Source organism: Cydia amplana, chromosome Z (assembly GCF_948474715.1).
Source record: "Cydia amplana chromosome Z, ilCydAmpl1.1, whole genome shotgun sequence".
NCBI classification, from domain to species: Eukaryota; Metazoa; Arthropoda; class Insecta; order Lepidoptera; family Tortricidae; genus Cydia; species Cydia amplana.
The window spans coordinates 15,079,797-15,102,873 of record NC_086096.1 but is presented as its reverse complement, the minus strand read 5'-3'; the positions used below and the strand labels follow the sequence as shown (position 1 = coordinate 15,102,873).

At 35.9% G+C, this 23,077-nt stretch overlaps 1 protein-coding gene across 2 annotated transcripts in view; it reads left to right on the top strand.

Moving 5' to 3' along the window:
* The window catches only part of LOC134661185 (neuronal calcium sensor 2), a 57,030-nt gene that overhangs the window by 5,830 nt on the left and 28,123 nt on the right, over positions 1 to 23,077 (top strand). The window contains exon 1 of one of the 2 annotated variants that reach the window (XM_063517151.1): positions 22,270 to 22,870. The exons of the other annotated variant lie outside the window; for it this stretch is intronic. The gene's annotated coding sequence lies outside the window, so the exon portion shown is untranslated. Of the gene's footprint in view, positions 1 to 22,269; positions 22,871 to 23,077 lie in introns of those variants that run through there. 2 annotated transcript variants of the gene reach the window in all.

The window sequence follows — 23,077 nt, the reverse complement described above, 5'->3', positions numbered from 1 at the left end:
AATGGTACTAGTTCAGCGGTGTTACTCACGAATGCCAGCCAATCGTGCAGTCTAACGCAACTAGTTGCGACCAATAGCGCGCGTAATGCGAACTCGTTAACCAATTGCACGCGTGATGCGAACTCGTCAACCAATCGCGTTGTAGCGATTTCACACCGCTGTACTGGCCCCTGTCATGCCTCATTATTATTGCCCGTAAAGCCAGTCCCTAGATATCTATGTCAATGATATAATCTAAATAAACTAAAATATCAAACAAAATCAAACCAAATCAAATCCAAATGTACGTTATTAAATATTCATCATTCAAAATCATCATTTAAAAGTAAATTATATCAGTCAACATAAGGAAACAACGCAAAATTTGCATCAGATTACTTTCTTTTTTTATTTTATTTTACTTTATCAGGTACACTAAACAGACATTGTACAATATCATGGGTAATACAATTGCACATTATGGCTTAAATCTAGCACGAGATCCAAAACAAGTGTACACAGCATGTTTTACAATGTAGCGGAAATATTACAAACTAATTAACACCATATTATAGCTACAGTGAAAAATATCAGAGAAGAAATAACTATCTAAACATTACAATATAACGAGTAACGAACATTACATTATAAAGACTATTAAACATCACAAATGAAACAAACTTAGAGGATTAAGGCAGATAATGTCATCAGTTAGTGGGAGAAGAGGAGAAGAGGACGCCAGCCAAGCACTTCCTAAACCTAGCGATATGAGGGTCAAAAATATCAATGCCCCTTTCTGCATCAATTTGTTGTTACAGTGGCAATAAAAAACACTATGACAATATCAACTTTCTCCCTATTAGCGATTACAGTTCTTGAGTTACATACATACACGCTATCAGGCAGATGGATAGACGGACAGATGGAAACTCGTACGGACAGAGGAGGCTTAGTTATAGCTAGGAATATACGTATTAAACTACGCATCTGTCTGATAGATTTGTCCGCTAGACCCACCTGTCAGACATACTTGTAGGTACATTTATATCCCTAGCTAATAGGGTTTCGTTTCTCAGCTTTCGGAAAAATGAATAAGGACATAAAGGATGACGATTATATCGTAATAATGGTATCAACTGCCTTTTACCGGCTTTGGAAAATCATATCAGCCAAGCCTTTGAATCATATTGAAAAGAGAAATATTTTTAATACAATATGGAAAAGTCTGCGACAGCATTGCATTTCATTATTATGTAGAATAATATTACTTTCTAAAGTAATGTTTTATCAAGGTATTTCTAGTGGAAATCCTGCTCCTGTTTAATATATTTACCTAGTATGCAATGCTCTAGTTCTGTTATTTCGAGTTAAAAAAACAAACTTGATATTTTCCATAAAGTTTCGTAAACAACGTTTGATCTCTCTGTTTTTCGAACGGAATGTTAGTGACAAGCAATACAACAAGAGTATGTAAGTAGATACAGTGGCCATCAGATATATCGGAGCGGCCAAGGTGTTCACAATATCTGAACAAGCACTTTAACGCCTTGACAGTTGAGGCGTGTTCAGATATTTGTGAGCACCTTGGCCGTTCCCATATATCTGATGGCGACTGTACCTACTTTAACGCAGAAGAACAGTACTCTTTTTAGGGTTCCGTACCCAAAGGGTAAAAAACGGGACCCTATTACTAAGACTTCGCTGTCCGTCCGTCCGTCCGTCTGTCACCAGGCTGTACTGTTCTCATGTCTGTGTTCTCATGAATCGCGATAGCTAGACAGTTGAAATTTTCACAAATGATGTATCTCTGTTGCCGCTATAACAACAAATACTAAAAATAAAGTAAATATTTAAGGGGGGCTCCCATACAACAAACACGATTTTTTTGCTCTACTCTTTGTTGATGGTACGGAACCCTCCGTGCGCGAGTCCGACTCGCACCTGGCCGGTTTTATTAATACAGTTCTTATCAGGTAGGTAGTTAGGTACCTATTACTACTACAAGTGCTAAGTATGCTTGTGATATGGTAGAGGTATGTATCTATTATATTTTAAATAGGTATGAGTTTTTCTAATCATGCAGTGCTCGGCTCGTTTATTAATTTGTACATTACATACCCCGAACATTAACTCTGTACATCATACTTACTAGTGTATGCACTATCCATAATTCCATACTAGTATTTACTACAGACCTTTTTTAAAGCAACGTTTGATTTACGTCGATTTTTAAATTATTATAAGAGTCAGGAGCTTTGAAAATCAAACCAAGGGGCTATAGCTATGATAAATATACAATAAATTCTGTAAAAATATTTTCCATGATGTTAATATCCAGGGAGGTAAATGGGGACTACGTATGCATGAAGAAGCGACCGTCCACTATATCCTCTTAATTGCCTCACTGTTCATGAGAGTCAAAACTTGTGCTGGTATAACAACAGGAATATTCTGTTACAGTATGATGTTCAATACATATTTCAGCTCAGAAACGCAGACTTCATTTCACGTGATGTTACCTTTGATGAAAAATGGATAATTGTATTGATGTGGGGTTCCTTGCGTCAGGATATTACTAAAATCGCTGGTAAAAGGGGTCGCTAGGTGCACCCAGGCAATAACGGGTTATACAATACAATTGGTGTCACCAGATATGTTTTACTGGTTTGAATTTATTTCATTTTACATATTAACACTTTCGGCACTGGGCGCCCCGTTTCCAGTACAAAATGAACACTGGTACGTGTTTTTGGCAGTGAATGTGTTAATACGGGCAAAATGCGTAAAAATATAATGGTCATGGTCGGGACGCGAATGGTCATGGTTTCTAAGAAATGTTCGCTAGAATCCACGCTTTGTCCATTTAAAACTATGTCGCAAGTCGCAAACAGTCTCAATACCTATTCACGCGTATTAAATTCACTAAACCACGACCCTTGCGGTTTCCTTTTATTACACCAACTTTGAAATAGTATCTTTGATTTATGTTGGCATACCTGAACAAAATATTTTTGCATCGTTAGGGCTCATTTAGTCGGCGCGCGAACTCCTATACGATTTTAGTTACATTGCGGACCATTGAGGTTACATCAATTCAACGCACCGATCAAATAACGCAATGTAATGAAACTCGCATGCGAGTTCTCGCACCGTCTAAATAAGCCCTTTTAGCGATAGTTTTATTTTTGTTGTCTTTAGTTTCACTAAAATTCACGTAGCGAAAGTAGCTGTCTATAGAAATCGAGTCTAGACACTTCCAAATATGTTGTCATCGTACACAATATCACCACATATCTCAAAATGTTTATACGTAGTGGCCTAAGCGCTACGTTTAAGAGGAAATATTAGTTGAGCCACTTTTCAGATTTATTAAAATCAAGGTTGCTGTCTCGTATGCGCGGGCGGAGCCTCAAAAATGTGCGATAAAGACAACTGCAGCTCCGTCCAAAAATCCGACGTAAGTAGGTATAAATATCAGAAATCGAGGTTACGTTCTTGACATTTTCCTCCTCCAAAATTTAACGAATCGTAACGAAATATTGGGAACGGATTGAGAAAAAAATTATCTGTGTATGACCGTTTTGATTTTTGCGTTTATTGCTGGCGATTTTGAATGCTAAAGAAGAGACACTTTACACATCGATTTTCGTACATTGACCCACCTGTTGCTATCTCTATTACACGCGCATAATTATATTGCTGTCAAGCTCGCAGAGTGACATTGCCAACCGGCATCATGGGCGACAAAAGTAAAACGTACAATATTGCACTCATATAAAAAAAATATCCAGGGCCCAAACTCAGGAAGGAAAATGTTGAGAACGTTTGTATGGAAAAATGATCACTAATATTTCCTCTTAAACATATGAACACATCCACAAGATAATTAACTAGAGATGACTAGAGGCAGCAATCCTATAGGAAGGTGATTAGCTCATCTTCATCAAGACAACTGTTGAATAACAATATTGGCCTGATTAACAATAGCAAGTCGTAATCGCGTAACATTATATTCATGACTTATTTTATGGGCTTTGTACCTATTCATGAACCTTACGTTACGTGTACATGTTTATTCATTTGTATACCAATATATAACATACTACTCATATTTAGAATACATAATATGACTAAATATTCTAAATATCATTAGTTATTTTACACAGAACATCACTTCAATTTTAGTTAATTTTTTTACTCTAACCCTCTACAAATAAGTAAATATTGTCATGGAACATATTAATATATAATAACGTAATTGTAGAAATTTATATTAAAAGGTGGCAGGTAGTACTGGTTGGAAGCGACCCTAAACGTTAACCAAAAAATCTTAAATTAATTAATTATTATTATTTTAGTAGGTACAGTCAGCAGCAGAAGTTGCTAAGCGGGCGAGGCGTTCAAAATGATCTTGTCGCGACTTTATTGTTAAGAGAATACGAGCGTGTCAAGGTAATTTTGAACACCTCGCCCGCTTAGCAACTTCTGCTGCTGACTGTAGGATGAAATTATGGGGTGGGAGTAAAAAAAAACTTAGGTTTTTAATAACCCTAATATGTAGACATAACCAATTTATAAATAATATTATATATTATGCCATTTTTCTAGTGTTATGTATCACGACATGTACGCTTATCTTAACATTATCAAGCTGACACTTCTAAAACATTAGGAAAAAACTGCAGAGTTAAGGCTCCGTTAACGATTTTAGAGTCAAAATGTAAAATTGATAGATTTCGTTGTTGAAATTGTACACATTTTGTTGCGTAATATCTAAATAACAAGTATTGGTGTCTTTTAGCACGTCTTCTCATCTTGCCTTTTAATAATGAGGTCTCGAGCGTGCGTCACCGGCAATATATGACGAGAAGGGGCAGTTTTTAAAAATTCATCAAAAAATTATAATGGTAAATTATACAAAATGATGTATCAGAACAGTTTCAGGAAATGTTGTAGATTGTTTAAGTATCAAAATTACGTTGAAATTAAGTCGATTTTCACGAAAAAAAAAATCAGTTGTTTTGAAGTAATTTCTGGTGAAAATTGATTTCGTCTAACTTTCATTTACTCTTGTTCAGTATCATATAACAAAAATGTAGTCTATGAAAGTTGGAGTACAGGATATGTGTAATACAAAATTACCATTTTTAGTAGTCCAAACTTTACGAAATTTCCAAATAAGATCGACTAAATCAGTGCTTTGCGCGCGTTTACCTAAACGTCCATCAGAAAAAAAATCATTACTAATTTAGTGAGTCTGTTTTCAAAAAAATGATCTGTACAAGTGCAAGATAAGAAGACGTGCTAATAGATACCAGTACTTGTTATTTCTATTACGTAACAAAAGGTGTACAATTTCATCGACTAAATCTATCAATTTTACATTTTTGCTGCTAAAATCGATACCGGCCTCTTAATTATGAATTTTGTCAGTGACCATAGGAACACTTATAAGCAATTTTAATCACAAAACTTGCGTGAGACAAAGACATATTAAATATATTAAAAACGGGACCCGAGAGTGACCCGTTTTTAATATATTTAATATGACATAAGCAACAATGTAATTCTACATTGTTTAGGCTCGCTATAATAGCATTGATGACAGTACATACATATATTGAGTACCTACATTTCGCACCTGTTGTCTGATTTTTTTTTCATACTCTACTAAATATTAACGTACTTATGCGGATCCTATATGGTCTGATATTCTGACCAATTGGTCAAAGATTGATGAAGCCTTTAAATTTAACAATTCATTGTTAAATAATGCCTCTTAAGGACGACTGGGTATGTAAGGTATGTTGACTTTTGTACACATATGATTGGACATAAAAGTTGTCATTTTATTTCTGGTCCGGTGATAGAGTAACACGTGCGCGCGGATCCGCTGTGTCGAAGTGAATTATTTTGAGGCTGAGCGATCCCTAAAAATAAACGCGGGTGTGATGTCATGAAATAAGTGTTACGTATGGCTGCAGCCACATGGCACACGCGGCCGGTATGACATCAGTTACGTCAGTTACAATTATATTTTGCGGAAATTATTATGTTTTCCTGCTTACGAATAACTATTATCTTGTATATTACTGAATCGCGATTAGAAAGGGATTGAGATAGCTGTCAATCCATATTGATTTTGACGTAAGTGTATGGAAATCTGTTATTTCTAATCCCTTTCTGATCGCGGCATGATAATACACGCACACACTGGCATTGTACACATGTTGTAAAACCTTGTTCGCTTATTTTACTGCTACTGAAAATAGCACATTATCCAAATTTGAGTTACATATAAATCATATAACGTTCTTGTCACGTGACTTACGTGTTGATATGAAAATTTGGTGCATTTTCAATGAATGATTACCAGCGTTAGAGATGCATGAAAGATATAATCCTCGTAAACTACATATTTCTGATCTCTTTAAACGTTTATATCTATACAATTTCAAAATAGATCGGATATCTTCTGTCATGAAACTCGTATTACACTTGCCATTCCGTTTGACATACCTCTACTTAGCGCTATTTTTTTGCATTACACAGAACTTTGCAGACGTATTTTTTCGTTCACTTTATGTGTCATCGATTATATACCTACTTACCTAAATAGGTAATATTCTGAACCAGTACTATGATGTCTATGATTATTCATTATTTATTATTCATTATTTATTTAATAGCATAAATAAAGTGCCTGATATATGAAGTTAGCACCACATACTGGCTTTTGCGGAGAGAAAAAACAACCGCTAAATTTCCGATGCCATAACGTGAATGAAAAAAATAGTTTCGTAATAGGTACGTAATTGTGGTGCAATTCATATATTTACTTTCAAACAAACATAAAAATATAAAAACAGGAACAGTAGCTAATTAATTCTATGTGGTCAAATAGTCATCACAAAACGTACTGTACAAGTATTTATTCCATATTATTGTCAAATTAATTATTATAAATCAGTAAGAGTTCGCAGAGATAGATATTATTATTTATAAAAAAGTTGTCACATGGGTGTGTTTCTTTTTAGCTTATTATAATGTAATTCGGGCGTGTATGTTAATGAACGAATTAATTACAGTCAACCAGGCATTTAGTTCTCGCTCACACCTAACGTTGTTTCGGGATCGTGCGTCGGGTTTATCAACATGGCCATGTTTAATGTTCCACATTAGCTAACACCGCCAGTGCGTCACTGAGTCATTCGTCGAACCCATGCGCCGTGTTCGGAATTCATTTAGCAACTTTAATCGGCTAGTTCGTAAGGTGCCTGCCATAACCGATTAAAATTAATGGTTTGAACTGGTTCCCTTTCCCCCTGTGAACAAGGAAATGATCAGATTGAAGTCCGGCCGGTTGCCGCCGTGTGTACCCTGGATTGCGGCCAGCCCTCTCGGATGTGGACAGTCGCTGTGACTCGCTCATGACGCCGCATATTTTTAACGTAACAGCGCAGACACACTATCGAGTGCCAAATGTAAAGTTCACTAACATAGATTTGGCAAGAGATGCTATTTACGCGAACTGTCTATGCTTCGCGAACAAATAATCGCCGGCCACGTTCTTATGATTGTACCTACATAACGCGTGGGAGTACCAATTTAATCGAAACTAAGTACATAGTACATACCTACTTGTATCTGTATCTGCATGGCCGCGCTAACACCTACACATTCATATCGATTTTGAAAAGCTTTTGCATTCTATATTTAGTGCTCAAAACTAAATTTGGAAATGCAATCACCTGACTGCTTTATGTTAAAATTATTATTTAGATCACCATCACAATTCAAATAGAAGACGTCGGATTATACTGTAAATAAGATTGATCGCACACTCAGTTCCACTATGACGGAAGTAATAATTTATGCAACAATAGGTATATTAGGTATACTTATTCGTATTAGAAATAGCACTCGCCAATTGGCGTGCTGTGATGTTGATGAAGACTAAGTAGATAGGTACATTAATGAGAATCTTTGATCTATCGTATGACTGATCGTATGATGTAAAGTGTCATTCAATAGAACTTGCGAACTATGTAAACAAAAGTTATTAGTAATTTGACATTCAGTGTCAATTTTAGTATGGCGGTTTGTTTACATAGTTAGCAAGTTCTATTGAATGACACTCTAGTCACCCACTGGACATAAAGCTGATGATTATACAGGTAGATTTTTATTATAGAGTCTGTGCGGAAAGAGAAGAGTCGTAGAATGTATTGGATCCCATACATTTCACGACTCTTCTCTTTCCGCACAGATTCTAGACACTTGTATCGTAATTTACTATTATCTACAATTCTACACACGTATCATAAACCCTCTATGAAGCCTTCAAAATCCGTACATAATGGCCAACATTAAGGATAAACTGTTTTGTTACAGCAAATTTCTGATGTGTGAAAATGTTGTAATAGAGTCTGGCTAGCCAAAAAATGTTGACGGATATTTCCTTGTTGTATCACCAATAGGGAACATTACGCGAAAGTCTGCGTAGGGGGCGCCACATCAACAACAAGTAAACAATCTAAAGGGTCTACCGCAAACGGGAGAGTCGACATTTTGTTATCTAACCTCTCTATCACTCTTGCATATTCGAGCGATAAAGAGGCAGATAGCTGAGTTACGATTTCGCTTTTCCCGGTAGACCCTTTGTAAACAAACCGCCTTGATATGGCCTTGGATGTATCAATGTCATATTTGATTGTCTGTGAAAACTTGTCAAAAAACAGTTTAAGGTACAGTATGTATAAGTTACTCTATGGTATACTTAAGTCACTAGTGCTGCACTCTGGTGGCAAAACATTGCAGTAATACTCCCTATTGTCTATGATTAAAAAAAAAGCTAAAAGTCAGTTGTCAATTTATGTCATTCATTCAAATTGTTTGCAAACTTTATAAGGGGTTTATTTTAAATAAAATAATGACTAAAGTCTATTTTTTAATTCGGTAGACTGAAATGACAGTTCATAGTATGAACATAAAATGTCATTTCATGCTATGAACTGTCATTTCAGTCTACCGAATTAAAAAATAGACTTTATACTGAGTGAGGTCCGCAAACTATTATTTAAGCTCGTAAATAATTACGACAATATGCGAAGTCGACGAGTAGCGTTGTATAACGAAAAACTGCAGTGTTTACAAGTCCTAAACAAATGTAAATAAATTAGGAGGTTGGTGCTTTACAACTATTTCGATACTTAGCATTTAGCATATTTGGTATAGTACTTATGTAATTTTTTTGGGGATCGATTAATATTACAGTAGTATCGAACTAGGTCTTATTTACACTACATTTAATTTTTCGCCTGGTTCAATGGTATATGGTGAGAAAGTGTAAACATATGTGTTTATCGTTGACTGTCCTTTACAAAGTGGTAGAAATTATGTGAGTTGACTTTGAGTGCACGTCAACGTATATTTAACTTAATTCCTTAGGTACCTTACGTGTGCACAGAAATCAAAAATATTTTCTAGTATCAAAACTATAAATCCTACTACACAAAATGTGACCAGACCAAGATTTTTTTAATTTCCCGCCAAAAACTTGTGTAATATTTCAGTAGCCAGACTCTAGCTTCATTATTATATCAAAATCGATTTGGTAATGACATTCAAATATCGAAGATTTTTTTTTTGAATTTTGAATTTTTTGAAATGTCAATGACGGTTACCGCGTTTAATTTCACCGCTAGGGGCGCTAGTGTAGATGGAGGTCTTTCAAAATCTCAAATGCATAAAAGTTTTAGGGGTTTCAAGCTTTTTTATCGCGAATTTTCACTCTTTATTCATAATTGTGGTAAATCTTTGTCCATCTTTGATTAATCACGGTAAACAATAGATATAGCTCAATAAATGTTAGTGGTTGAAAAAAATGCCAACTAAAATATACTTATGCAACATTAAACAGGTTGAAAAAACTGAAAATTCAGATGTTAAAATACCTTTGTGTATATTAGAACGTAGTGATTTTATAAAAACAAACATAGAAGAATTTTGAGATCTGTTTTTCTGGACCTACATCTACAGTGGCGCCAACTGGTGAGCACAAAAACTGTAGCCCTCATTGCATACAATTTTGACAAATCCGGCAGGTGTTTTGGTATTCTACGTTATATATTTATAACCTATGATAAACACAAAAGTACTGTACCCACATAATAACAGACCTCAAAACTGCCCATATTAAGACATATTTCGAAACGTCTCCTTGAATCCCAAATAATTACGTCAACGAAATGAATGCCCCTGTGAATGAATAGTCACAGAATAAATAATAGTACTAAGTACAGAAGACTCACTCTAACAAAACGCGTCTGTTACGATCAGCACAGCACAGCACAGCTAGGTGGCGACAGCGCCACGCGCGGCTTATGGCTTTCCCCAAAATTGGGGCCGAACGGATGTACTTTTAGCTACCTGTAGCAAAGCGACGAAATCGCGGAGTGAGACACGCCTGGAATGGTGTAAATTAGAGTCAAACTATGCGGGGCACGTACGTACGACGTACGTGTGTGTGGGGTATCAAATTAAAGCTGATTAAATATATTTCTCACCACACCAGCTCGGGGTCGGAAATGCTATCTTTGTACTTCAAAAACTGATAATAGTGATAATTAAGTTGCATTTTATCCACATGTGAGGCAAAGTAATCTGATGCAAAATTTGAGTTGTTAGCTCATGTTGGCTGATAGTATTGACTTCTAAATTATGCTTTTGAATGATACATACTTATTTAATAACGTTCATTTGGATTTGATTTTTTTGATATTTTACACTCGGTGGCAAAATGTGTTTAACCCTCGTTCCTTGAAACCCTCGCAACGCTCAAGTTTACACTTTTCGAATATACAAATATTTGCGTTCATCACACAAAGATATAAAAATATTCCGTTAAAGATATTCGAAAAAAAAAGTGTAACTTAAAAATACTTCTTAATTAATGATTATACGGATAATTTTTATATCTGGTTTAATTTATTGCCCGTACTGGATTTACACACTGTAGTTTCAATCGATTCAATTTCGATACGTTGTTGGTGTAGTCAAGAATAGATGTGTATTTGGTACCATCGCCCACTCTGTTAACTGTACATCGGTGGACCTTATGCTTTTTGTAATAAGATGTACCGAATGTACAGTTAAGAGAGTTGCTGTTTGTACTAGGTCTGTAATTTACCACGCCATCTGACGTTAAATGGGGACACTTCTATACAAAAGGCCGCGCTGTGGTGTGGCGCTCGAAGTGATGTTTTACAAATAATATAGAGGTCGCTACCAGTTGCTCTGGTTATCTGAAAATGTATGGACTGGTGCTGCCCTAATTTTGTTGTGGGTTTTTCTACGTTAAACTCAAACTGCGCGTTTTCCCAGAGATTAAGGCCTAGCTAGGTCGATTTTCGCCCCCGAAAACCCCATATTGCAAATTACATCGAAATCGTTAGACCCGTTTCCGAGATCCCCGAAATATATATATATATATATATATATATATAAATATACAGGAATTGCTAGTTTAAAGGTATAAAATGGGCTAAAATTAGTTCCAGCGGCTGCTGGTGGTAGCATTAATGTGCGACATTCCTGATTACCTACGTACCTATGTTTCTGTCAATCAGCGCCACATACCCCTCCACCGACTTCGCACCCTGCCAAAGCTAGATTGCTGCAAAGAAAATCTGCTTTTTGGAGTTGCGTAGTCTACTAGGAATCCTTACAGTTTCCCAACGTACCTGTCGCATGTCGGTCTGTCTGTCAGCGGCTTAACTCAGTGATCGTTTTATGTTACAAATTTGCCATTTTTAAAGTGGTCGGTGTAAACTACTTCTAACTTTAAAACCGCGAGAAAAAAAATCAAGAGAGAAATTAATATTCTAACTATTTGAATCAAGTAACTTTGTCGCGTTTTGTAAGGGGGCTCAGATCGTTTGCGTTAAATCCGGTAGTTCTGATTTTTTGCAGATTTGTTTATGATGTTGGTCCAATGAATAATCCAGGTTTGTGACCTCGAGCGCCGAATGAAATTAATTTATCAAAAATCGAATCAATTATTAGATTTGGGCGATTATAATATCAATATGAACTGAACCGAATAGGAGAGAGCACGGATTGACGAACAATTCCTCAACCTAAGTATATATTTTATGTAGGTACTATATCTATCTATCTATCTATCTATCTAATACCTTTAAACGAGCAATTCTTGTTTATTTATATATTTATTTATTTATATATATATATTTCGGGGATCTCGGAAACGGCTCTAACGATTTCGATGAAATTTACTATATGGGGGTTTTCGGGGGCGAGAAATCGATCTAGCTAGGTCTTATCTCTGGGAAAACGCGCATTTTCGAGTTTTTATATGTTTTCCGAGCGAAGCTCGGTCACCCAGATATTAAATAAAATATACGTCAAGTCTTAGGTACCAGTAAGTTAATTTGATCGCGTTCAATTTGATGTAATCACGGCACGACCGCTTGAATCCCACGGATGCCTGCCAATTAGGACGCCTAAAGGTAATCTCGTTTGACGACGAAACACAGATGACACGGATCTGCTTCGACAAACGCGTTTCGTAAGGTATAGGTATCCATTTCTCCGACGTAGTCGAATATTCAATCGTAGTAAGATTAGATTATATTGTTGTAAACGTTCAATAATAATAATTAAGTCAGGCCACACTAATAATAGTACTACGTGGTCAGGGACACTTGGGGGACCCAATCATCCACACAGTTATAAGAGGCCTTATTGCAAAGATTAACCCTAATAAAGCTTTACTATAGCCTCAATTATGTCCTTTCTTACAAAGACAGTGGCTAATAAATTATTGAGTCTTGTAACTCGTTGTTAACACATTACAATTGAACAAAAAAACGAAGAGTAGAAGTGAGCAATAGATGGACAAGTCAGGAGAGGCCCTCGAAGATACGAGCTTTTTACGACTCCTGTAATGAAATTAATTCATTATATGTATACATACTCGTAACATAAGTAAGTGTATAATGCTTTCACGGGCGATTACAATAGTAGTTTATGTGACTGCTACATAATGAGAGGCATTAAAATATGAGTGTGGGTTTAAGAAACGAACGTTAGTGAGTTTCTTAACAGGATCACAGGAGTGTTTTAATGCCTAATTATGTACAGTGACATACACTACTTTATCTAAACACATACTTAAAACTAACTAAAAGATAAACTGTACGTCAAATGGCGGCAAATGAAAACTTTTTTCACGCATGTCACACATCCGTAGTTTTTTTAAATTCCTAGACAAAAGAATGAAGTTCCTATTCTCACTCGAGATCAAATATCGTGCGGTTTATATTAAAAAAATATATACTAAATTGACGTTTCGTTCGATAACTGTTTTAATATCTATGGATACTAGAATAGAGACCCACTTGAGTTTTGACTGCTGTTCCAAATTTAAACTCATAACCTTACAAAAATCTATAACGTTATGTACAGTCACCAGCATAAATATATTACTATGGGCAGCCATGCAAAAATATCTGATGCTCCATTGGAGGCATAAGTATATGACGACACTACCTCGGTAAAAATATGTGATGCTTAGTGGCCGCATAATTATCAGATCGGGTCGCTTAAAAATATTTGATTATTCATAAAAATCAAAATTATCTGATTACTCTCATCTGGCATAAATATCTCTCCACTGTGAAAGCAAATACATCGGATGGACGACGGTCCGCCTATTATATATCTGACACGTTGGAAAATCACAAATATGTTATCGACCTTCAAAAACGAACCATACATGTTTGGTATAGAGCCGTAAATTGTATGAAGTGATTTGACAATTCACGAAAAGAGTGCAGACTTGTCATTGTATATGTCTGTCTCACATTATATTCTATCATCGATTTGACGGAATAAAATGGATGTAATTTTTTTGTTAATTTGAACGTATTGCAATCATATCATGAATCTAGTATATAACTGGATCTGGCATGAAGGGTGGGGGAAATGACCGAGCGGGATAGTCTTATGTATCTTTCAGTAGGAGTAGCAGCGAAAGCGCTATTATTGTTTGTCCTTGTCAGGCACACAAGTTGACTTCTTCATCATTCTTTTTTATGTAAGAAGGAGGTTTATTACACATCTTCTATTAAAAGTCTACTTGAATTAAGTACGAATTTAAAATTGCAAATGAAATACGTGAGACAAACATATGCAATGACAAGTCTGCACTCTTTTCGTGGATTGTCAAATCACTTTATACAATTTAAGGCTCTATGCTATCCAGGTATGGTTCGTTTTTGCCGATTGATGACATATTTCATAATTTCGTGTCAGATATATAGGCGGTCCGTCTGCCATCCCATGTATTTGCATTCACAGAGGAGAGATATTTATGCCAGATGAGAGTAATCACATAATTTTGATTTTTATGAGTCGTAAAATATTTTTAAGCGACCCGATCTGATATTTATGCGGATACAGAATAACGATGTTTTTGCCGGCCACAAAGCATCACATATTTTTACCGAGGTAGTGTCGTCATATACTTATGCCTCCAATGGAGCATCAGATATTTTCGCACGGCTGCCCACAGTCATATATTTTTGCTGGTGACTGTACATTAAAGTACAAATTTTACTACTACCACAGATAAGAAAGTTCTCATAGTAAAATTGTTTGTAATAAAGCTTGTCATTTCCTACGGTTTCTGAATGCATTATAGAGCACTAATGACATGTGTGTAGATAAATTCATATTCATATTCTTACCTGCTTTAAGAGGCCGGTATCGATTTTAGTCGCAAAAATGTAAAATTAATAGATTCAGTCGATGAAATTGTCCACCTTTTGTTACGTAATAGAAACAACAAGTACTGGTATCTATTAGCACGTCTTCTTATCTTACATTTGTACAGATCATTTTTTTGAAAACTGACTCACTAAATTAGTAATAATTTTTTTTCTGATGGACGTTTAGGTAAACGCGCGTAAAGCACTGATTTAGTAAAGTTTGGACTGCTAAAAATGGTAATTTTGTATTACACATATCCTGTACTCCAACTTTCACAGACTACATTTTTGTTATATGATATTGAACAAGAGTAAATGAAAGTTAGACGAAACGGAAAAAAAATTTCACCAGAAATTACTTCAAAACAAGTGAAAATTTTTCGTGAAAATCGACTTAATTTCAACGTAATTTTGATACTTAAACAATCTACAACATTTCCTGAAACTGTTCTTATACATCATTTTTTATAATTTATAACTATAATTTTTTGATGATTTTAAAAACTGCCCCTTCTCGTCATATATTGCCGGTGACGCACGCTCGGGACCTTATTATTAAAAGGCAAGATGAGAAGACGTGTTAACCCGTGGAGCGCCCTAACAAGACACGTGTGCTAGTAACTAGTATAGGAGTTCCATACTACGGTAATTCTGGGGCGCTCCAGGGGTTAATAGAAACCAATACTTGTTATTTAGATATTACGTAACAAAAGGAGTACAATTTCAATGACTAAATCTATCAATTTTACATTTTGGCTCTAAAATCGTTAACGGAGCCTTAACTCAAAATTCAAAACAACCACCCTCGCAGTCGCTTTAATTTCGGCGTAAGCACTATTAACAGTGTTTTAATTGATTATTCGTTTTAACATCTTATTTCATAATGTATCGTGTCAAAATCGGTAGTATGTTTTCTACTCCCGTACTTTTATTTGTCATTTAAAGGGTCGTGCACACACCTTTAAACCCCTATCTTATAGTTGTCAAGACAAGTCTTTAGTCTATTCCCCAAAAAAGGGCAGATTTTAACCAAATTCTTGTTTTGATGACTTAATTAACTCCTCAAATATTATATTAATTCTGCTTAAAACTTAATAATATAGCGATTTTGGTATTTTCATTAACAAATTAAGCATTTAAAATCAAATCGTGTCATTTGTTGAAGTAGAACTGCTGGTGAAAATCAGAACTTTAGATCGACACCTAATTTTCGATATTTCCCGTTAGACGATTGTTAACTTAACCAGCTACGTTTTGTCAAGATTCAGTTCTAATGATGGCTAATACTATGAGGAATCAAAGGATCTCCTCAAATATTATAACCCACATTTTACGTTTGGTTAATAGTTTAATTTCTTAAGGTTCCTAATTAAGTACCTAATATCTGGGTGACCGAGCTTCGCTCGGAAAACATAAAAAGACTCGAAAATACGCGTTTTCCCAGAGATAAGACCTAGCTAGATCGATTTTTCGCCCCCAAAAACCCGCATATAGCAAATTTCATCGAAATCGTTAGAGCCGTTTCCGAGATCCCCGAAATATATATATAAATAAACAAGAATTGCTCGTTTAAAGGTATTAGATTATAGATTATATAAAACTACTTCAGTTAAAGTGGAACTGATTATATTATGTTATTATTAACTAACGGAACTTCGTAGTAATGCAGCTAATGAGGTGAAAAGGGTGAAAAGCGCTACAATAGTTGTCAACAAAACAGATCGTTATTTTAGAACAATTCACGTAGTCAACAAAACAAATCGTTATTTTAGAACAATTCACGTAAAAGGATCGTCGTGGAATCAGTACTTATCTAAGTATCAGAATAGGGAATATTACGCGAAACTCTGCGTAAGGGGCGCCACTACCACAATTACTTACTGGCAATCTGAGGGTCGAATTTTTGTTATCTAACCTCTCTATCACTCTTGCATATTCGAGCGATAAAGAGGCAGATAGCTGAGTTTCGATACTCGCGTTTCCCGGTAGGCCCTTTGTTTTATGTGAAAACTTGTCATAAGACAGCTTAAGGCACAGTATGTATGTAATGTATCAGTTACTCTATGGTTTACAAGAACTCCTGAATTGAAAGTTGAAAGAAAGAGTTTAAAACTTAATACTTAAACTGTCATGCGCCTGGAGTTAACATATAAGTACCTATGTACTAAACTAACTACAGAGGGCGTTGTTACGTACAGATTTAATGTCGCCCGCCCTACTCAAAATGAGTACTCTACTTGCCTCCCAATTTTACATTTCCCTTTACTAGTTGGATTCTAAAATCCACGCACTACCCAGAGAAAGAAATTAACTAATGAACAATTTTTTTTGGCTGTGGTTTTTGTTTTGTATGTAACAAAATGATATCTGCCGCTCATAATTCTCTTTAACTCTGTGTAGTGCGTACCTACTTATTGCTCCCTGAGCTACTTTAACGTCAAAGTCTCTTAGTGGCCGCATCCAAGCAGCATGGTATCGTAAAGCCTCTTAGCGTATTCTACCTGCGTATAAAACGATGCAATACTTGCATTTATGGTTTTCATTCGATTGTTAAACTACCTATCTAATCTAAGTACAAACTTGTTATGTTGCATACAGCTAGAACTTATGTTTTTATTTGCAAAATGATCGTCTAGTAGGTATAGTCTGGCAGTCCAATTTTATAATATCAATTTGAATCAGTATCGGTTAGGAAGTATCAAGTTAAAAGTACCTAGCGGGAGTCGGCAGGAGCCATCCGATTGATCCGATTACAACCGTCAGCGATCATGTCATGTAACTGACCGATCTTTATGGCGTCGTAAATTTCCTGACCAATGGGAGAAATTGCTGTTACCTCTTATTATCAGTATTCTTAAACGTGTTATTACTTACACGCTACATACAATAAATCTATATATATAAATGCACAAGTGTCCTGACTGACTGTCTGATTCATCAACGCAGAGCCGCATCTACTAAAGATAGAAAGTTGAAATTTGCACACCAGGTACATTTATAAAGTGTACACGAGATAAGAAGCGATTTTGAGAAATTCAACCCCTAAGGGGGTCAAAAAGGGGATGAAAGTTTGTATGGAGTTCAAGTTTTATTTTATGCTAGCAATTTGAAACTTCGTGAAAAGATAGATATACTAGAAAACTAATTTCAGCGTTTTTGAAAATTCACCCCCTAAGTTGGTGAAAAAGGCGTTGAAAGTTTGTATGGAGATCCAAAATATTTTCGAGCGCGGGACTTGAAACTTTGTATATGGAGATATTATTAGAATACCGGAAAAGAAATTTCAGCGTTTTTAAATTTTCATCCCCTAACAGGGTTAAAAAAGGGTTGAAAGTTTGAATCCATTACAAATGCTTTGAAACTTCATAGAAAGGTATAATAGCCGATTACAAAAAAAAGTAATTGCGTCGTTTTTGGAAATTCAACCCCTAAGGGGATTAAAAAGGGGATGAAAATTTGTCTTGGGGTGCAAATTTTATTTTAAGCTAGGAACATAAACCTTTGGAAAAAGGTTTTAAATTAAAAAGCAAGAAAACTAATTTCAGCGTTTTTGAAAATTCATCCCCCAAGGTGGTGAAAAAGGGGTTTAAAGTTTGTATGGAGATCAAATAACTTTGTGAGTGCGGGACTTGAATCTTTGTATAAGGGCATATTATTAGAACACAAGAAAAGTTATTTCAGCGTTTTAAAAAATCATCCCTTAAAAGGGTTAAAAAGGGTTGAAAGTTTGTATAGGGTTCAAAGTTTATTTTAAGCTAAGAATTTGTAACTTCGTAAAAAGTTATTACGTTAAAAGAAAAGAAAACTAATCTCAGCGTCTTTCAAAATTCATCCCTTAAGGTGGTAAAAAAGGAGTTGAAAGTTTGTATGGAGCTCCAACATTTTTTTAACTGCGGGACTTGAATGTTTGTATCACAGAACATATTAAAGAGGTTAGAATGGCTAACGCGCGCAGTTAGTATCGGAACCGGTATCGCCGCTCGTTCCTCTCCACATTTACTAACACTCGCAACGGTAGTAAAAACTAGCTAGCGCCTTGTGTGCGTGGTGAATGGATACGCCTCCTTTAGACAGATTTCATGTCTGGCTTCTTAAACGTTATTGTGGCGCAAAAAGGCATGTTTACTTCATTTTCGGTCAGCGCGGGCGAGTAGCATGCGAGCGTTTGCTCAAAAACCCGCGGCGACACGTACCCTGCTCGCATCGCCATTCTAACTTGTTCTGTGGTTTGTGTAGTGGCATATTAATAAAATACGAAAAAAGTAATTTCAGCGTTTATAAAAATTCATCCCCTAAAAGGGTCGAAAAGGGATTGCAAGTTTGTAATGGTTCAATTTTTGTTTAAAGCTAGAACCTTGAAACCAGCTTGAAACTTCGTAAACAGATATTTTATTAAATGAGAAGAAAACTACTTTTAGAGTGATTGATAATTCATCCCCCAAGGTGGTGAAAAGAGGGTTGAAAGTTTGTATGGAGCTCAAACATTTTTTTAAGTGCAAGACTTGAATATTTGTATAATGACATATTATTAAAATAAGAGAAAAGTAATTTCAGCGTTTTTAAAAGTTCATCGGGGTAAAAGGGTCGAAAATGTGTTGAAAGTTTGTATAGGGTTCAAATTTTATTGAAAGCTAGGAACTTGAAACTTCGTAAACAGGTATTTTATTAAAAGAGAAGAAAACTAATTTCAGAGGTTTTGATATTTCATCGCACAAGGTGGTGAAAAAGGGGTTGAAAATTTATATAGAGGTCAAACATTTTTTTTGAGTGCGGGACTTGAATCGTTGTATAAAGGCATATTATGAGAATACAAGGAAAGTAAGTCAGCGTTTTAAAAAAATCATCCCCTAAAGGGTAAAAAGGGGTTGAAAGTTTGTATAGGGTTCCAATTTTATTTATAGCTAGGAACTTCAAACTTCGTAAATAGGTAGTTAGGTAGTAGGTTTTCTTAAATAGTGGACTTGAAAATCTGACTTGGGGTTGAGACGTGAGAGGGATTATATCGAGAACAATTTCATTCAGTTAGGGGCTTGAAACTTCGTTCGCCAGGTTGTGAAAGACAAATCTCATACATTGTACAGTGAAACCTGCATAATTGCAATCTCAAGGGACTGGCAATTTTTTGTCAATTAACCTGATTTTCAATTAAGCAGGTCGTGCCAATTAACGAAGTTCAAAAAAATCATTGTGTCAATTACAGAGGTTCTCATTAATAGAGGTTGCGTTCTGACAAATTGCTTTTACGGAGGTGCAAATAACAAATGAAAGAAGATTTACAAGCTTACATTCTGGGTGTCTGGTCTATATATTAAGTAACTTGCACTTTTACATTACATTAATTACTACTTTATTTTCTTATAGTCATTTGGGTTTAAAAAAATCCCTTGAATTGTAGAAGAAAGTTTAATTGGAATGTAAAAAGCATACTATGTTTTTGATTTAATTAAAACTATTTCACCTACTGTACTACACTCTGTGATAGATAGTCAATAAATAAATTGACTTCCGGATGAAGATTTAAAATAAAATTATCATTGCTATTAACATATTGTTTCTGCTCTCTACAAGTCCACATTCTTTCAATTACAGAGGTAATAAGTAAGACTTGTTTCAATAATAGAGGTAATGAGAAGAGCTAAAATAACGGTCTTAGTTGCAATGTGGTCAATTACAGAGGCAAAATTCCGAAAAGCAATTAAATCTAAATTGCAATTATAGAGGTTCCAAAATTTCAATTATAGAGGCCTTTTGGTCTCAAGGGACCGGGACCGGACCTCTGGTTGCAATTATTGAGGTTTTGCATTTATCCAGGTGTCAATTAACCAGGTTTCACTGTATAATAATTAACAAAATAAATGATTAACCGTCCCTACTGCTATCTTTTGCTGCATAATGTTCTAAGTTAATGTAGATATATAACCACCAATATACAAACCCACGCGTACGAAGTCGCGGGCAACAGCTAGTACTTACATAAATGTGTTACTAGATGAAAGGCTGGATGTAATTTTTGGTCTGTTACTTAGTTTGAAGTCTGAATTAGATTTTCGTTTGCAGTCATAAACCGCAAGACGCACAAACTGTTTTATGGACAAGGCATATCTTTAATCTTGACCCTGTCTATTAACTCTACTCTTTGTAAATTACGTATGTACTGTATCAGAGGCGCATCAGCATCACTCATCAAATCAATACCCATTGATATCACAATCAAAATCAATACATTTTGTCAATTACATCTCTGCTGTATCAAGGCGCAGGGGCGCATCACTCATCGCAGTCTAAATCAATAGGTACCCTGTGAATCTCACAGACCAGTCCATTCGCTCAAAGTAGCTTGCTGGGCACTTTGCATTGTTAAACAGATATCATCCTTTTGTACGTGAAGTCTTTTGTATTACATTTTTAACAGGAGGTCATGGCACATAAATTGGAATTATAATATGTGCGTAAATTATTTTGCAGTCTCAACTCATTGTTTTCAGTGTAGCTATAAAAGAAAGAAAAAAAACCATTCGTGATCGCATGCTTTTGATGTTTTGTTGTCTTTATTGAAGTTTTTGTTTTTCCTGTCGGTTTTCCCTGCAAGTCCCTACCTTTTGTTGACAAAATCAAAAGGGATGACAATAACCGAAATTCCGAAGCTTATAGCATTCACGTATAGTCAAACATTTTGTCGGTTTTTGTTAATACCTTAAGTGTAATATCACTGATATCCAATCTCTATCAACGACTACCTATTCGGATTTTCGGAGTTCGTGATATTTGTTATCACGTTGGTTTTTTACTTTTTTTGTGGTCACTGGAGATAAGAGCATTAAACTAGTCAAATGTTAACAGCCTAAAGTACACAGGTTTTTAAGTACGAGCCATGCACAAATTACGGTCGTTGTGACTTGTTCTAACTACAATTCATCAACTTGTCTACTTTCTATGTACCAATTTCCTACGAATAGGTACAATTTGTGATAAAATATTATATAAATATTTGTATCAAAATGCTGAAGACGCCGGTTTCAAGATGGCCTAGGGTATTGAAGGCCTTGGGCCGATACCTACGCTTGCGTAGGCATGTGAATTCCCAAATTTTATATTATACATGTTTGATAATTTTATATAATATTTAAATGCCTACTTGTGTAATGTATCTGTACATTACTATTAGAAGAATGAGATATACCGGCCAATTCGAACTTACATTCCGATGTCAAAATGATGTCAATTTGTTGGCATGTGCCCGTGCGTATCGCACGCGCCTGTGCATTAACTTAACGATGATTATGTTTGACTTGGTTTGGTTTTACAAAAATATAATTATGGACGGGAATGTGTTCTAAATAATACCGACATCTAAAAATATTATAAGTAATTATATTTATTTAGTCGGTCGGTGAAGTATAACATACAGAAATGGTCGGCGGTGCGTGCCGTTGTATTGTAATATTGCGTGCGTCTCAGAGCGCGGTTAAGACGCGATGAAGTGGCGCCAGGCGGGGATGGTCGACGCCGCAGCGCAGCCTGAAACCAGCTACACCTGGGCTGCAGACGTGCTTTCGCTTTGTCCTCGGCCCGGTGCTCGACGGCGCTCACATCGCCGCCTCCGCCTCCGCCGTGTCGGTTCGCGTCGCCGCGCCTACCTCCTACCGCGCATGCTCTCCCCGCTTTTCTTGCGTCCTACTACGTCACTGTTTAAAATTCTATACAGAAGTAATTAATGGCCATCAAGCTGGATATTAGTCGCAGTCAATAATCATCTTTTGATTAGACCTGACACTATCAACGGAGAGTCCGTGCTCTTTATCCACACGAGCCACCCGGTTAGAGGAGCACTCGAAAGGGAGCGCGGCAGACCCGGTATCGATCTGAGCGTTTCGTGTGGCCGCTCGTGCACGACGTTTCTCGGGATATTCGCCTAGCGGTCGCCGTCGGCGCCGGCCTTGTAAACAGTGCATTACGCGCCGCGTTTACCTATTCCATCCGCGCGATCATGAACGCCGAAGCTAATTAATATCGCGGTGGACGCATCTGAAGAGTGCCTAACTCACATTTGACTTCATTCTTGATTGATCTCTAAAAGCAGACTTTATAAAAGGTAAGTCGTGCTCTTTTGTGTAAATTTATTATGTTGTTTACTGTTTCTTTTGTTTAAACAACCAAAGATGTCTAAAAAAAACTTTCATATACATATATATATAAATACATATATTTTCATAAAACTCTTGTGTTCTTTTTATGTTCTTACGTTTTTATCGCATTTATAACTATAATAGAGTTGTGGGTAAAGTGTATTCAAATATTTCTATTGA